Here is a 14,892-nt window from a genome sequence, read left to right as displayed (position 1 = left end):
CCCGAGCAATGGGGGTTTGTGCTCACGGGGACACGAGGGGTGCGCAGGCACGACATGTACGTGGGGCGCATGCGCACTGTACGCTCCGCTGTCAGTGATTGATGGGAGGGCATATAAGGATTGATAAACACTCGGGGCGGCCTATCCCATGAATAAGTCACAGGAGTGACGAAACATGTCGGGGCGTGGCCGTGCAGTGGTGGACATCGTGAACGAGTAACGTACAGAGGGACGAGCGTTGCAGTGTAACCACACTAAGGGAGATACCGGTCTTTGCAGTCGGGCGAGCGAGGAGTGGGTGAGAGAATCGGCTCAGACGCCTGCTTATCTCGGGTCCGCCGTGACCACAAACCCTCAGGAGATTTTATAAGCTGCTGTGCTGTGCATTGTATATACAGTGTGATGTGGAGGTTGCTGTGCATATTTTACAGTTTTAAAGTGTGAGTTTAACCATTGGAGATTTGTTTTAAGTGTGTGTTAATAAACTGGTTGTACGTTATCACACTATTTGGAGCATTTTTTATTCACATATGGAACGTATTCTATACTTTTCTTTGGATGGATAATTTGGTGGTCTTATTCCGATGATTTGGAACCATTAAGCCTTTTAGCCTTACATGCAAGTGTGGGCATTTAAAGCTGGTGAGTGATTTTTCATTGGGAGCGGATTCACGAAACACCAGGGTGTGGTGGAAGTTTTTGGAAAGAAGACTTGGCACACTTTGTTTGGACTTAAGGCACGAATTTTGAATGAACTTTACCCTATCACTGGGTCACTTATTTTCATATATGCTATAGTGCACACACTATTATTTTTTTCATTATATTTTTTTCATATATTAACAAAATGATAGTTTTTCTGCGGCATTGATAATATATCACAGCTTGTAATTTTTTTGGTCACTTGATGTTCACCATATCTTTATATATATAATTTGTATATGAAATTTTTTGTATTATTATTGGTGTACACTGGAATAGGTGTCCACGAGTTTTAGGAAATAGTCACTATAAGGGTGATACATGTATTGAGGGAGCGCCACTATTTTTACTGTCACGTGTGATTCACGTATAGACACGTTATAGATAAAAATCATACAGATTTTTTACAATGTGGCAGCTGTAGCTAGATATTTTTACTAACTTTTGTGATTTAATATAGTTGGTATTCATTCCGAGGCGCAGTGGTGGGTAACAAGGTATAGGTGGGCTTTTATACTTTGGAGACCAATTGGTAGTAGATTCATACCTTTGCCAAAGGACAGAACTCATTACAAGCAGAAAAAGGGCATATACAGGATTTAAAGGGTAACGTTCATATACGTGGCCTAGGGTTCCCAGGTCAGCTCGTATTTCTCAACAGAGTTCTGGAGAATGCTTGTCATCTTCTCTTGCGCCATAATCCACAAGATTTTTTGCTTTGCCAAAGTAAATGAGACAGAAGGGCTCTTCCAGGCCCGTGCGATCATAATTTTAGCCCCTAGCAGAATAAACATAACAAAATTTTGATTAAATTTAGGGGTTTTGAGTATTTGTTGATTGAGAAGAGCTGTCCTGGGATCCTGGGGCACGGATTAAGTGGAAGATTGAGTTCCAGAACCCTCTGATTCTAGGGCACTGCTAGAAAATATGTAGCAGGGAGCCCATATGCCCACACTCTCTCCCACACTCTCCCACATAGAGGAGAGACAGTAGAATACATTTTCGTGAGATGAGTGGGTACCAGATACCATCGGGAAAGAACTTTTAGGTTAGCTTCTATCAGAGATATATTATGGATGCCCTTAAATGAGCGCTGAAAACAAAAATGCCAAGTGTCTATCTTCCATTCAAAATTAAGATCCTGCTCCCAGCCCAGCATATCGGATATTTTCTCGAGGAACTCCTATCCTGTATAAACCCTTGTCTGTCCACCTATGAAATACTTGTGTATTGTTCCCTTGAGGAATGAGCGGGTTGTGAAAAATATGTGCTAAAGGATGCCACACAGATGTACGGAGCTTATGTAGGGAGTCGCATAAGGCTATCGAGTGAGACAGAGACGGGGACAATATAGGAGGTTTGGATTTGGGTAGTGTATGGTGAAATTCGGGGTCAATTGTCTCGCCGTAGCTACCCAGTCCGGTTTGGTGCCTCTAGAATAGACAATAGAGATCTGAGCTAGTTGGGTGGCCTGGTAAAACCACCAAAGATTGGGGAGTCCCAACCCCCCCTGAAGCTTGGATCTATATAATATATGTTTGGAGAAATAGTGTCCTTTCTTCCCCCAAACAAATCAAACTATATTTGATTGTTATCTAGCTAGATGGGCCTTGATTATTGGGATGGGAAGGTAGCGGAACAAGAAAGGATTCTGAGTAGTAATGTCATTTTGACAGCGTGGACTCTGCCTAGCTAGGAGAGCCCTAGAGGTGACCAATGTGATAGGTCAGTAGATAATTTCTTATAGAGAGGGGTTCAGTTAATACCATATAGCTGATCTATCGAAGCGGCAAGTTAATTCCCAAATAAGGGATAGTTTTATAATGCCATGTGAAAGAAAAGTGGTCCTTCAGTCACTCAACTAGGGTATGGGGGGGGTTGAAACATTCAGGGTCTGTGATTTAGACATGTTAACTCTGAGGCCTGAGACTTTACCAAAATCGTGTAGAAATTTGAGAATATCTGGCGTTGAGATGAGGGGAGAGGTGACAAATAATAGGATATCAGCTACGAAAAGGGCGCACTTATGGGTAGACAGACCACATCTGACGCCATGGATATCAAGATGGTTCCTAATAGCAATGGCCAATGTCTCAATGGCTATATCGAAAATTAAAGGCGACAGTAGACAGCCTTGCCTAGTTCCTCTAGCTATGGGAAAAGGTTCTGAATAAATGTCCTGCATTCTGACCCGAGCAGACAGGCAAGGGTAGAAGGCTTCTAGCACACTGGTGAAATTAGGGCCGAATCCCAATCTGGTTAAGATGGAAAATAGGAAGGACCAAGAAACCGTGTCAAAAGCCTTCTGAAGGTCTAGCCACAGTAAGTTGCCCTCTTGTGGAGAGCCCTCATCCCAACCCGACTTCATAAGGGAAATCATATCAATCGCTTTCCTTATCTGGTCCAGACCCTGCCTGCCCAGCATAAAAGGATGTCATACTAAAATTAATAGAAGACACTTTGTGGTGCCTGCTTTACAACAGGACCCCCCCCCCCCCCAACATAAAACTAGTTCCAAAGGTGTCAGTTCAATGGATAAACATGCTCGGCCAATACAGATCTGTATGTTAAAGTGATATTATCGTCTCTTTTCTTTTAAAAAACAGACATGTCATACTTGCCTACTCTGTGCAGTGGTTTTGCACAGAGTAGCCCCATCCTCTTCTTCTCAGGTCCCCTGTCTGCGCTCCTGGCCCCTCCCTCCTGCCGAGTTCCCCCAGAGTAAGCAGCTTTCAATGGGGGCACGCAAGCTGTGTTCATTCACACACAGAGTCATGGCTTGGCCCTGCCCCCTCTCTCTCCTGATTGGCTCAGTGGCTATGATTGTCAGCAGCAGTAGCCAATGGGTCCCGCTGTTGTGTCAGCAAATGAGGAGGCAGTGTCCCCAGAGAGTCAGGGCACTTGTGCACATCGCTGGTTCAAGATGGGGCTCAGGTAAGTATTAGAGGGGCTGGGGGGGATGCTGCACAGGGAAGGTTTGTTACCTTCATGCATAGGATACATGAAGGTTAAAAAACCTTGGGCCTTTAGAACCACTTTAATGTCATTTTAATAATTGTAGCCCTTAGTATGGCTAATGCCTGCATACATGGACATGTATGTTTGTCATATAAGTCCCATCTTTGTGAAAAATGGTAGAAGGGATGTGTTGAACCTTTAAGATTCACACTGCAGCCTGTGTAATCTGCGTGTTTTTTAACTCTTACATAGCTGCAATCTGTTACCAACACAAGAAAAATACATTTTATATGTGTTATATATGTACACATTTTCATAGTCAAAAGATAAGTCCATCTTTCTGACCATGTTTCATGTTACACCAGTATTAGGGATGGGCCGAATGACCTCCTGTCCGGTTCGCACCAGAACTTTAGAACATTGCAAAAGATCGGAAACAAATAATGAACCCCATTGATGTCTATGGGACCCGAACTGGAAAAATCAAAAGTGCCTATTTTGAAGGCTTAAATGTAAATAATTGGGCATACAATGGTTATGGCATCCAGGTACTGCCCTGGGGGTCATGTATCAATGAAAAAAAAGTTTGTAAAAAAAGTCATATTTAAATGAGCAGTGATTTACTGATGCTTAAAGTGAAATCATAAAAATGAGAAATACCAATAAAAATGAAAAATTCCTTTCAATATAATGCCTTAGTCTACCTGTAAAGTGGCACATCTGCACTGTGTATAGAAGCTGCTGCAGCAATAATTGCATTTATAAAGCAAAAAAAAAAAAAATTTCCCTGAAATCTTTCTTTATTTTGCAAACAACAGCTTGGGGAGCCATATGGGGATATAGGGAGTCTGTATGATCGGGCCACTCTGTAGTGCACTGGGAACAAGATTATAGATTTTGTGGATAAATTCTGGTGTCTCTTCCGCAGATTTTGGATAGAAGTAATAGGTGTGGAAAAATTGGTCTTTGGGTGTCGAAGGTGTCTTCTCACTGTAACCCTCTAGAGCAGCGATGGCACACCTTGCCACCCCAGATGTTTTGGAACTACATTTCCCATGATGCTCCAGCACTCTGCAGTGTAGTAGAGCATTATGGGAAATGTAGTTCCAAAACATCTGGGGTGCCAAGGTTCGCCATCACTGCTTTAGAGGTACTCTTGATGAAAGCAAGAATTGCCTTGCTGTCAAAAATTGCAATGATATGCACCTGTCAAACAGGTGCACAAAAATTGGTCTTTGTGTGTTGTGGCGCCTTCACACCTTAACCCTATAGAGGTAGTCTTGATGAAAGAAAGAATTGGCCTTGCTGTCAAAAACTGAAATTATATGCACCTGTCAAACAGGTGCGGAGAAATTGGGCTTTGGGTGTCGGAGGTGCCTTCACACTGTAACCCTATAGAGCTACTCTTGATGAAAGCAAGAATTGACCTTGCTGTCAAAAATTGAAATGATATGCACCTGTCAAAAAAGGTGCAGAAAAATTGGTCTTTGGGTGTTCGTTGCACATTCACACCATAACCCTCTAGAGGCACTCTTGATGAAAGCAAGAATTGGCCTTGCTGTCAAAAATTGAAATAATATGCACCTATCAAACAGGTGCGGAAAAATTGGTCTTTGGGTGTCGGAGGTGCCTCCACACCATAACCTTATAGTGGGACTGTTGATGAAATAAAGAAATGGCCTTGCTGTCAAAAATGTAAATGATATGCACCTATCAAACAGGTGCAGAAAAATTGGTCTTTGGGTGTTAATTGTGCTCATGAAACCTACACCCAAAAAATTCTTCCAGATGAAACCAACACCCACAACGCTAGGCAGCCTAGAAGTTCTGCAGAGATTCCGCATCTCAGAAACACTTAATCAGCAACATCGGCATCAGGGGCTTCATAGCTGCTGGTAATCCAGGATTGATTCATTTTGATAAATGTCCGACAGTCCCTGGAGTCTGTGGACAGACACATTCTATTATCAGTAACAAAACCTCCAGCAGCACGGAATGCCCGTTCCGAAAGCACTCTGGATGCATGGCAGCCCAGCAGCTCAATTGCATACTGGGCAATTTCTGGCCAGTGGTCTATTCTCATGACCCAGTAACCCAGTGGATCGTCAGCTGGAAAGCTCTCCATCTCTGTTTTCACCCCTAGATAATCGTCCACTATATGATGCAGACGCTGCCGATCAGATGTAGAAGTTGACAGCCCTTGGTAGGCGAGGACTAAAAAAATTGAGAAATGCATCTTTCTCCACCGCTCCTCTCTCGACCAACAGAAGCTTCAAAACGAAATTTTCCATGACACTGTAACCTACCAGAGTCGGGAAAAGCATTAGATAAACTCCTCTTTAAGGTGTCCTCAAGAGGTTTCATCTTCTGTGCCCTCTGTGGGGATGAATTCTGAGACTTTCCCCTTGTAACGGTGGTCAAGGAGGGTTGCCAACCAATAGTGATCCTTCTCCTTTATGCCACACTTTTGCAGACTTTGAAGCATGAGGGAGCCCATTCTTACTGCGTTAAATGGCATGTAACGCACTGAAATATACTGCGTTAAAAGTGCAATAATGCACTGAAATATGCATTAAATGGCACGTAACACACTGAAATAATACTGCGTTACACGTTCAGTAACGCGCAGAAATATACTGCGTTAAACATGCACTAACGCACTAAACTATACTGCAGTAAAACTTCCCTGACACTAATGTAAAAATGAATGGTCACTACACTCACACTGACTGAACTATCACTAGATTCACACTAAAGTGACACTAATGTAAAAATGAATGGTCACTACACTCACACTGACTGAACTATCACTAGATTCACTAGACTAAACTATATCACTAAACTGATATTCTACACTTACGATAGAATCAGTATAGCACTGAGCTACTAGCCACGCCTGAAGGGTTACTCACCACCAGTTGCCCCACCCAACCCCTACCCTGCCCCGCCCCTAATTCCACATGCTGAATTAAGTTACAAAAATAAATAATAACAATTTTATCAGTGCCCATCAGTAAAGCCTCACCTGTGCTTATCATTGCAGCCTCACCTGTGCCAAACAATGCAGCCTACCTGTGTCCATCAATGCAGCTTTACCTGTGCCCAACAATGCAGCCTACCTGTGTCCATCAGTGCCACTTCACCTGTGCCCAACAATGCAGCCTACCTGTGCCCAACATTGCAAACCTACCTGTGTCCATTAATGCTGCTTCAACTGTGCCTAACAGTGCAGCCTACCTATGCCCAACAATGCAGCCTACCTGTGTCTAACAATGCAGCCTACCTGTGTCCATCAATGCAGCCTACCTGTGACCATCAGTGCAGCCTAACTGTGCCCATTAATGCAGCCTAACTGTGCCCATTAATGCAGCCTAACTGTGTCCATCAATGCACCCTACTTGTGTCCATTAATGCACCCTACCTGTGTCCATCAATGCACCCTACTTGTGTCCATCAATGCACCCTACCTGTGTCCATCAATGTACCCTACCTGTGTCCATCAATGCAGCCTACCTGTGGAGAGGAAGAGGATTGCTGGCCGGATCATCAGAGCGCCGAGGAACATTGCTGTAACAGCTTTCATTTGAATTGCCGTGTGTTCCCGCCACTCGCCGTCACAGCCCCGCCTCCTGGCCCTTGTACCTTGATACACGTCACACATTCTGGCATTGGACGGGTGATCTGTGTATCAAAGTATCGGGGCCAGGAGGCAGAGCTGTGTGTGACAATGAGTGTGGGGAACACTCGGCAAATCTAATGAAAGCTGTTACAGCAATGTTCCTCATGCGGCCCGCTCCTCTCCTCTCTCTTCCCTGGGCCGATCGCTGGGAGATGGCTCCCATTCAACCCCACCTGCCGGCGGTGCTCGCCCCCCCCCCCGCCTCGGAGGAAGCCCACGCTCGCCAGCCCTCATTTTCCACTGGAGGCGAGTGGAAAATTTGAGGGCTGCTATAGCAAACTAACTCTCTAGTAGCACTGAACAGAGCCCCATTCTTATCTCTCTACATGTCGATATCACACTACAAATGGCCGCTATTAAAAGAATACTATTATAGTGTGGGGCAGGACTAAGAGAAAGGAGCCATGATTATATAGAGTCATCATTACTTTCTCCAATCATGGCTCTGACAGTGCTCTTTGCCCTGATTGGGCAAAGCTTTCATTGCTTCAGCCAATCATGGCTTCCAATGCACTGTGTGGCTGTGCAGTGCATTGTGGTCATTCGGCAGGTCGAACAAACGGTCAAACACCCCGATAATTCAGTGTTCGTCGAACGGGCAAACAGCCAATGTTTAACCCAAACTCATGCTTGGGCCAAACTGTTCACCCATCCCTAACCAGTATTTAGGGTGAAACATGGTTAGAGTACACTGGCCCCCCTCCTTACATAATACGGGGGGGGGGTTCTTCTCCCTGCCAGCTGCTGTCATCATTGAATTTGGATCAGCTGTGCATGGCTCTGCCCATGCACAGCTGCATTCATAGATTCCTATGTAATTCATTCACAGGAATCTTTGAATGGAAAAACTACACTGGAGGAGTACTCTGCAGGAACCTGAGCCTTATACCAGCTATCCACTGATTGTGGTTGCAAAGCTTTGCAGGCTCCAATGCAAAAATGAACAAACAAATACAACATGGGTGCATTTCTTTTTTTTTGTTTTTTTTTTGCTTTTAATGTCTTATTTCTTATAACCTTTCTTTACATTGTGTTTAAACATCAAGCAGTGTAATTTCAGAGCAGGGATATGTTTAATATATTGCCCTGGAGGAACAGCAGGCCTGGATGTTTGACTAGGTTTGTTTTAGGATCATTCCGTGGTTTACTTATTTTAGTTGGAGGTAATAATTGATGATTGATCTGGCAGATTCATGGTCAGTGGATATCCCTGAATATCACCAGTCTGCTAAACTTTTGTTTTTTGGAAAACCGAAAATAAAAATATGGCTTGCCCTTACCAGATGACTAAATCATACCAGCACATCAGACAAAAAGGGTTAGATGCCACATACAGTAGCTGTTGGGCTGTGACCATGCCCCTATAATACTGATGATAGGCTATATTTTTCTCTGCATCAGCTCTGCGCTTCAGCTAGGCACCCAACGAAAATTGTGTTATCCCTGTCAAAAAATCAGCTTGGTGCTTAAAGGCACCAAGCTTTTCCTTACCTCCCAATTGGCAATTTGTATGCAAATTTCAAGGTTCTTTAGATACCCTATGTAAATGAATCCTGTAAACCCTTACCTATTTAACAATGGGTGAGATTTCCTAATACTGGAGAGTGCAAAATCTGTTGCAGCTTTGCATAGAAACCAATCAGCTTCCAGTTTTTATTGTCATTCCATGCTATTTATAGGTAAAGTTGATCCAGGGAATACAGTAACTGATTGCCTCTTGGGGGATCAGGAAGGAAATTGTTCCCCTGCTGGAGCAAATTTGATCATGCTTTGCTGTTTTTTTTTTTTTGCCTTGCTCTGGATCAGCTTTGGGTATAGGATTGTGTATATGCAGTGCCTTGCTAAAGTATTCACACGCTAGGCATTTTTCATGTTTTGTTGCCACACAACCTGGAATTAACATGGATTGTTTGAGGATTTGCATCATTTAATATACAGAAGATGCCCACTTTGAAGATTTTTTTTTATTGTGAAGCAAACAACAAATAGGAAAAAATAACAGTAAAAGTCAATGTGCATAACTATTCACCCCCTAAAGTCAATACTTTGTAGAGCTATCACAGCTACAAGTCACTTTGGATAAGTCTCTATGAGCTTGCCACTGGGATTTTTGCCCATTTCTCCTTGCAAAACTGCTCCTGCTCCTTCAAGTTAGATGGTTTGCACTTGTGGACAGCAATCTTTAAGTCTGACCACAGATTTTCTATTGGATTGAGGTCTGGGCTTTGACTAGGTCATTCCAACACATTTACATGTTTCCCCTTAAACCACTCAAGTGATGCTTTAGCAGTGTGTTTGGGGTCATTGTCCTGCTGGAAGGTGAACTCCATCCTAGCCTCAAATCACACACAGAGTGGTACTGTCAGAGAATACCAACCAGTCGTTTGGCTAATAGAAATGTGCATGTAAGAAGATGTTTGGCTAATAGAAATGTGCACGTCAGAAGACATTTGGCTAATAGAAATGTGCATGTCAGAATGAATGTTCACAGAACGGCCAACAGGAATGCGCATGAAGATGTGCACATGAACGGGCGTGCACACAATGTTTCTTGGCACCAGATGGGCTTTTTAAGGATGCTTCTGCCTGTGCTCTATGCTGACTGGTCTTCAGCTTTCCCTGTGTCCTGTTTACCTCATGTGTGTTCCCTTGGTTGCTGACCTGGCTCTGAACAGCCAAACACCCTGGCCCTGCAGCGCAAGTGGAGTGCTTCCTTAACCTAAGCTAAACTGCTGTGCGTGGCTATAGTTCCAGATCTGATGATTCTCCTGCTGCCTTGGAATCGCATCTCCTGCTGCAAGTTCCCTGACCTACATCTGCAAGCACTCATGTTCCTCCTGTCCCTTGGCGCCCTCTGTTTCACTTCCAGTGGGGCCTGGGCTGGAGATACAAGAGAGGCCACCCTTGTCATTTTAGTCTCCGCTCAGGTACGTGATAGGTACAGGTTTTGCTCAAGAATATCCCTGTATTTAGCACCATCCATCTTTCCCTCAACTCTGACCAGTTTCCCAGTCCCAACTGCTGAAAAACCTCCCCAAAGTGTGATGCTGCCACCACCATGTTTCACTGTGGGGATGGTGTTCTTTGGGTGATTTAATGTGTTGGGTTTGCGCCAGACATAGCGTTTTCTGTGATGGCCAAAAAGTTAAATTTTAGTCTCATCAGACCAGAGCACCTTCCTTCATATATTTTGGGAGTCTCCCACATGCCTTTTCACAAACTCAAAACGTGTCATTTTGTTTTTTACTGAAAGCAATGGCTTTCTTCTGGCCACTCTGCTATAAAACCCAACTCTATGGAGCGTACGGCTTATTGTCATCCTATGTACAGATACTCTAGTCTCTGCTGTGGAACTCTGCAGCTCCTCCAGGGATACCTTAGGTCTCTGTGCGTCCTCTCTGATTAATGCCCTCCTTGCCCGGTTCGTGAGTTTTGGTGTGCAGTCGTCTCTTGGCAGGTTTGCTGTTGTGCCATGTTCTTTCCATTTGGTTATGACAGATTTGATGGTGCTCTTAGGGATCATCAAAGATTTGGATATTTTTTTATAACCTAAACCTGATTTGTACTTCTCAGCAACATTGTCCCTTATCCCCCTTGTCCCAGAGTTCCTTGGTCTTCATGGCAGTGTTTGGTTAGTAGTGCCTCTTGCTTAAGTGTTGCAGCCTCTGGGGCCTTTCAAAAAGGTGTGTATATGTAATGACAGATCAGGTGACACTTAGATTGCACACAGGTGGACATCATTTCACTAATTATGTAACTTCTGAAGGTAATTGGTTGCACCAGAGCTTTTTATGGTCTTCATAACAAAGGGGGTGAATACATACGCACATGCCAATTATCATTTTTTTATTTCTGAAAGGACTGTAGGATTGTATAATTTTTTTATTATTATTTTTATTTCCCTTTTTTATTGGTTGAACTAGATGGACTTGTTTCTGTTTTCAATCAGACTAAGGCCCCTTTCACACCAGCGGACCGATTGGGTCCGCCTGTCCATTTGTCAGGCGGACCCACTCAGACCACCCATTTTTTTCTATGGGGCGATGGATGTCAGTGGACATATGTCCGCTGACACCCACTGGAATCCGATCTAATCTGGTCTGCTAAAAACAAATGGATGGGGATAGTTCCCCATCCGTCTGGCGGATTGGATGACAATCTGATGGAGAAGGACAGGCAGTTTCCATCCATAGAGAAAAGCGAGCTGTGTCCATATCCACTCTGCATAGCGGAGCAGACACGGACCTGTCATCTGCCTGCTCAGTGGGGATCAGCAGACAGATCCCCCGCTGAGCAGTCAAATTCGCTTGGATGGATTCCCCTCTGTCTGAGAGGGGCCTTATTATGTAACAATATCAAAGCTTAATTGAGCGAGCTGACATTAGAAGCTGATTTTCTACCATGCACAGCTGGACCAGATTTTGACATTTCAAGTTTTAGTAAATCTACCCCTGTGAATCCTCTGTTTTTATCAGTCGCACACTAGGTCTCATTCTCCTTGAAAAACCCTTACAGGGTTTAAAGTTGAGAGCAAAGGCCCCCTACACCTTAATCAGGGGCTGAGTCCAGCATCATTGTAATCTCAGGAACATCTCATTATAGGTCCTGGGCTATGAGATATCAGGAGACTCCACAGTCTATTTCCCATGCTGTCATATCAATAAATTAATTTATTTAAGTGGAAAATAGTAACAAATTCTTGTTACTATGTTGCCTATTGAGTGTTCCAAGCAGTCAGCTGAGCCCCAAAATCTTGCCACTCATCTGGGCAGAAAGGATGATCCTCATTCATATTCATAGCAGAGAACTAAGAGGACCATAGGTTCAGTGTTGGTTTGGCCAAGGTTAGGATTGCTTTAAGTCATTGACTGTTCTGTAGACGTGAGTAGTCTTTTTGAGCTTTCTTGCTTAGTATAATGTCCTCCATTGTAGGTATAATTCTATTTTGGCATAATGAGCCACAACCTGTTACCTGCTTTTGGTGTTCAAACATATATGTAGTTTGCCGATTTCAGAGTGATAAGCCTTTCCCTAAACCTAAGGCTGTCTATAGGTATTAGAGCTGCAAAGTGCTCTTTAAACTTGCTAGATCTGCTCTGCCAAGCTTACTGATTTTTTTTCAAATAACAGAATAGAGGGAAGGAAGAGCACAGCACAGCCAGTGCCAGTAACGATTTAAATAGGTTTTATAACTTGTTTAATCCATTGTTTCCTCCCAAAAACTGCCATCCAGCGGGCATATGGACAGGAGATCTATCTAGATCAGCTCATTGTTCTCTGATGTCAGTACAGTAAGCTTTGCCACCAGGGCTGCTGTTAGAAATCACAGGGCCCCATACAGCGTACCTGACAGGGCCCACCATTAGAAAAATTAAAAATATTTTTGTAGAAAACACAAAAAAATAATTATTAGCGAACACTGACACAACATAATTTACAGAAATACCTTAAATCTAAAAGTTAATAGATAAAGCTCTGTATGTGCATGGGAAACTGTGGCTTCTACAAGTGTGAATCAGTGGTTTATGTGGCTGGAGCTGTGTACAGACAGCATATGTTATGCTATGGGTTACAGCAGCTTTACAAACACTGCTGCAAGTTCTAATTTGAAAAGAGTGTGGGTACAGGTTACCTGCGTGAATGAGCCCTTAGGGCTCATTCACATGTGAGGTTGGAGAGCAGTAAAACCACATTGTTGAGCTGCACTTTTACCACCCAGCTAGGGATCTAGTGATATAAAAATATATATAGGAAAATCAGGACCTCATTCCTCCTGCTGGTGACCCCTCTAGTGATATAAAGATCTATATTGGGGAATCAGGATCTCATAGCAGTATTTAGCCATTTATTTTTCTATATTCAGGATCTGCAGGAGTGAGCGTAACATTAGTAGTGGTAAAACATATGTGTAGTTCCTGGTTACAGTATTGTCCCATGGATAGTTTTTATAGTCATGGTGAGATCACAGAGAGCTGCTTTAGGCCCTTTCACATGGGGAAGACTCCATTTTGATCAGCAGGGAATCAGTCTCATGATCCCTTACCGGTCAGAGTAGAGCGGGCAGATGACAGGTCCGTGTTCGCTCAGTTTCTGCAGAGCAGACAAGGACACACCCCGCTCTGCTCTATGGACTGCCTAGAATAAACAGACTCCACTGTCCATTTACACCCAACTGCCCTCCAATCCGATCCACCTAGATGGTAGAGTACGGGATCCTCTTAAGTTTTCTTTTAGCGGATTGAAGGCAGGTAGATGTAAATGGGCACAAGTCTGTTTACATCCTCCAGTGCATAGGAGTGAATGGACCGTCCGATCAGGTCCGCCTGAAAAACTGACAGGGGCACCCAACTAGATCTCCCATGTAAAAGGGGTCTTATCCTCACGCTATGTGCAAGAATACATGATGTAGCTTAATGCATTTATATAAAATATACAAGAAAAAAACGTGCTAAAAAGCAAACATAGTAAAAAGGGGCTGCAGCTGCAACAAAAACCACAAATATCAATGCAGTGAAAACTTGAAAGAATATATAAGTGCGCTTGCAATAAAGTGACATAAATCAGTGATCATACATAATACGTGACAAAAATTATCAACAATAATTGAAGTTCATGAGCTGCTTTAAAAATACATGATAAAGTCCATACATAGACAAAACGAAGAAAGCTTGATGAAAGCGGGCAAATTCAGTGAGGAAGGGTCACACATCCGAAATTCATCCACCTTAACCCGCATGAGAGGGGAGGGGAAGAAGGAAATGTCAAGGAAACATCCAAGCTGAAGGTCAATCCAGATGACAATAAGATTATGCTCTTACCGGAACCGGTGGACCATCTTTAGTGCAAGGTCATATGCACAGGCAGATACAGCCCTCGCCGGGGACAGATGGACTCCCATGTCTGGATCCTCAAATGTCTGTGACGTCCCAGGGGCGAACAAATCCGGAGTGTCAATCTAAGGGGAAACACTCACTGGTCCAAAGGGCCGTGAGTGCAAAAATTGCAGAAAACTCCAATAGTCTAGTATGAAAAAGTAAGCCTTCAAACGGGCGGGGAACATATCTTCACCATAAAAACATGTTTAAAAAGCCGGCAATTAAAAATAGTAGCGAACACCCGTGTACAAACACAAGCATGGGGCTAAAACGTGATGGCGTATAGTGCGTAGCCACGCTCTACATGTTTCGGCATAAATGACGTCTTCAAAAGGGGCACGGGCGACGCACTGAACCATCACCTTTATAGTATTATATGGCAACCAGACCTCATTTTCGCCTGGGTGCCGTTACATAATCCACGCTAGTACTGCGCAGGAGAACACCAAGCCACGACATGATGTTCACCATGAAGGAAAGATTATGTACAAAAACAAAAATGGAAAAAGACGAGGGAAGAATCTGTATTAAAAACAAGGAGAAAACGAACACAAAGGATGTGTATAAACTGACACTACTGGTCTAACATCCAATGTGTGTAAGTCCAAAAGAGAATAACAAAAAAGCCCAAATACATACTGCAAGGTGCAGAACGTAGATGCTCCATAAATGAGAAAA

At 43.5% G+C, this 14,892-nt stretch overlaps 1 protein-coding gene across 3 annotated transcripts in view; it reads left to right on the top strand.

Moving 5' to 3' along the window:
* The window catches only part of CLYBL (citramalyl-CoA lyase), a 576,732-nt gene that overhangs the window by 491,638 nt on the left and 70,202 nt on the right, over positions 1-14,892 (top strand). The window lies entirely within an intron of this gene.

This window comes from Aquarana catesbeiana, linkage group LG02, assembly GCF_042186555.1.
Source record: "Aquarana catesbeiana isolate 2022-GZ linkage group LG02, ASM4218655v1, whole genome shotgun sequence".
NCBI classification, from domain to species: Eukaryota; Metazoa; Chordata; class Amphibia; order Anura; family Ranidae; genus Aquarana; species Aquarana catesbeiana.
The sequence above is the reverse complement of the archived record's forward strand: the minus strand, read 5'-3'. Positions and strand labels throughout refer to the sequence as shown.